Source organism: Pteropus medius, unplaced genomic scaffold (assembly GCF_902729225.1).
Source record: "Pteropus medius unplaced genomic scaffold, Ma_sr-lr_union100, whole genome shotgun sequence".
Taxonomy (NCBI): Eukaryota; Metazoa; Chordata; class Mammalia; order Chiroptera; family Pteropodidae; genus Pteropus; species Pteropus medius.
The window spans coordinates 17,875,502-17,878,874 of NW_024340696.1; the positions used below are offsets into that span (position 1 = coordinate 17,875,502).

Below are 3,373 nucleotides of genomic sequence, written 5' to 3' on the forward strand. Positions count from 1 at the left end.
GCTTTCTAGAGTGGTTCTTCTTGCCCCTTTTCTCACCTCCATAACTCCTGGCTTCACCTCTGGATGGGCTGAAGAATTTCACGAAAGATGAAAATAGCCTCACGGAAGGTGGTTCTGCTCTCCGCCTAGCAAAATGCGCAGGGTAAGCTGTGACAAAGCCGGACTCCCGCTGGCAGAGAGGAGATGCTGGGAGAATCAACCCAATTTGATATTTCGGTAAAGAAACTCAGACACACGTTCTACTCAGTGACGGTCCCTCAAAATTCCAATGTGTGCAGGCATTGTGCTAGGTGCTGGGAATAAAAGGGCCAATGGCAGTGCCACCCGTAGACCTAGGCATGAGACGTCGCCTATGTCCACTCAGAACCTGCACCTCACTCCCTTCCTTCCTTGATCATGCTCTAAGTATCTGAAACCCTGGGAATCTTTGCCTAAATGACCGGAGATCAGTTTTCAGGCTTACACAAGCACCTTCCCCGGGTCCATCCTTTTGAGGGTACAGCATACCCCCATGTGTACCCCTAGATGGGTGACTGAGTGGTAGCTGTAGGCAAGGTGGGCATGTGGGCTGGGGTGTTCACGTGCCTGGGTCCCAGGCCACTTGGGACACAGGACAGCCATGGGGCTAGGAAGAGAATCGAGGTGGGTGAGCTGAGGACTGGGGTCTGGGCTGACCCGCCCTACGCTGCCGTGTTCCTGCATGGAATTCCAAAGAGTCCAAGAAATCCAAATTTGAACGTGGCCTTCTTGGTCATTACAGAGGATATTTCTCAAGACAGGAGAATAAACATGTTTTATTTTACAGTCCGTTAAATGTTTATATATAAGGTATGTGGGCCTTAATTTGCACTATTAATGTGTAAGGCTAGTTCTGTGGAATAGGACCAGTGCCCCAGGCTAGGAGTTCCTACAGGGAGACCCTCTTCTATGGGGCTGCAGAGATTCCAGAAGCTGCCTGTAGACTGTCTTCCATGTTGCCACAGCTGCCCCAGTCTCTAATCTGGAGTGACAGAGACAGGAAGGGGTAGCGGATGGGATTAGGGTGATCAAATGTCTGCCTGTGGGAAGGAGGAGCCAACGGGATCCAGCTGTTTTGCCTACTGTCAATCAGCATCACAAACACCCCCAGCTTGAGGGAATGGGATGTGGAACAGAGTAGAGGAGGAGGGCATTTTATGCACATTTTGCATGGGTTGGCTAGGAACCCAGCCCAAGACAGAATAGCACAGTGGTTCTCTAAGTGTGGATACTGGACCAGTGGCACTGACATTGTCTGGGCTCTTGGCCTCTTGCAGGATAGATGGTGTCCCTCTGTGGGAAGAACAGTTCGGTGTAGAAATTCCATAAAGAGGACGTCTTACTGAAAAGAGAACATTTATTGAACATGCTCAGTGTCCAAGAGTGGGCACTATGACATTTAATCCTCAACAGCCGCCCTCAAGACTAGTATTAATATTTTTATTATTCTCCCTCTAAGGGCTCATCACAGAAAGGTTAAGTACTGTGGACAAAAAAAAGGGGTTCTATGGAAAGTAACCACACAGAGTGATCTGATCATAAATTATAAGGGCCGGTCATGATGGGTAGTCACTCCCTAAGCATAAAACATTTTTAGTAAAAGATTTATATTTGCCTTAAGCCAGCCCTGTTCATTCTTCTTGTGCATCTAGGTTAACACACCTTTGAAATAATCATAACCACTCCCAAGAGAGCACGTAATCTTGTTAGCTACCCTGTATTACAATCCCCACCTTGCTTTCTCCTACCTCTATGTGATCTTCCTTAAGTTTTCTTCTTAATTTCAAATGCGTAAAAGAAAGAGCAAAATTGTCCTCCAAAGTATTTGAGTTCTTGCTTCCTGGCAACTGTCGTCAGTTTTGGCTCAAATAAACTCATAAAAATTCTCTACAGGTTTGGATGTTTCTTACGTCGACAGTGCCTTACCTTGCCTTTGGTCACAGGGTTCCCTGGTCGATGTGATTGTCAGACCATCCCTAATGTCTTTGCCATCATGCTAGACAGTGGTTCTCAAACTTGAGTATGATTCCGAATCACCTGGAGCCCTTGCTAAAATAAATTGCTGGCTCCTCCCCCAGAGTTTCTCATTCAGTAGGTCTGGGATGGGGCCCCAACACATATATTCCTAACAAGTTCTCAGCAGCAGCAGCTGCTGCTGCTGCTCCAAGAACCATGCTTTGGGAACGACTGCTGGGCTGGGATCCAGATCCCACCCGACTCCACCCATGCTGGACGGGTAATAATCATACCAGCCCCACAATGACAGCCTTGTGAGATGCCAATGAGATGATGGGAGTGAAAGAGCTTTGTCAGCTGCGCGGGTGAATGGCTCTGGTCGGTAACCTGCCTGAGCTGGTCCCTGGAGTCTGGGATACAGGTTGGGAGCACCAAAGCCATCTGGAGACCTTTTACAGCCCATCTTAATTCTGGGCCACTTCTCTTGGGAGAAAGCCAGCTTCTGAGGCCTCAGGCCAGCAGCCCCTCCTGCCACCTACGTCTCCTCCGTCACCTCAGGCAGCCTGCTGGGCAGTGCCCCAACAGGTGGCTGGCCTGGCCACTTCTCCAGGGGCCTGCAAGTCCAGGCAAGCTGGGATAGCATCAAGCCTGTGATTCAGGGCCTGGGGCTGGATCCTGCCCACCTCCAGTGTGAGACTCAGAGGCCACGACTATCCTTCTTTGAGCCTCAGATTGTTCTTCACTAAATGGGCACAACATCTGCAGAGATTCGTGCAAATTCAAGAGCCAGTAGTTTTAACAGCTTGGCATTGAGCCCAGCCCCTGGCGAGAGTTCATCAGTGGTAGCTGTTAGTATTTTCAAAAAGTGCTTGGGCCCAAGCTTATAGAGGTCCGGACTTGGAACTCAAATCGCTCCCACGCCTTTCCCCGGGTGCACCCGGATACAGCCGCCCTGGAATGCCAGGGTGGGGGGCCGAGGCCTGCCAGCTCGGGGTTGGAGCTGGGGTTGGCAGGGCAGAGCAGGATTAGGGAGGTGCTGAGGCAGGCGAAAGGGCGTGCCTGGGGCGTGGTTTCACCTGAGGGCCAGGGGGCGGGTAAGCTGGGAGGAGAATGTGACCGAGGAAGGGCGGTGGGAGGGCCTGGGGGTACGGCCAGCGGCCTGGGAGGGGCCTGGGAAGTACGAGGAAGACCGAGGAGGTGTGAGACCGTTAGGGAGCAGTGTGAGTGGGGCTTCCCACCCAGCAAAACTCGACCACGGGGCCCGGCCAGGCCGGAATCAAGCTTTATCTAGGCAAGGCCCGGAGGCTTGAGGGCCTCTGAGGACAGGGCCGAGGAGGCGGGCCCAGGGGCGGACCTCATCGTCCATGTGCCTGGGGACTGGGCTGGCGGGATAGATTAG

At 51.9% G+C, this 3,373-nt stretch overlaps 1 protein-coding gene across 1 annotated transcript in view; it reads left to right on the forward strand.

Annotated features, from left to right (window-relative positions):
- Window positions 1-3,164: 3,164 nt before the first annotated feature.
- The window catches only part of CD82 (CD82 molecule), a 54,619-nt gene continuing 54,410 nt past the window's right edge, over window positions 3,165-3,373 (forward strand). The window contains exon 1 of the mRNA XM_039867578.1: window positions 3,165-3,194. The gene's annotated coding sequence lies outside the window, so the exon portion shown is untranslated. The remainder of the gene's footprint in view (window positions 3,195-3,373) is intronic.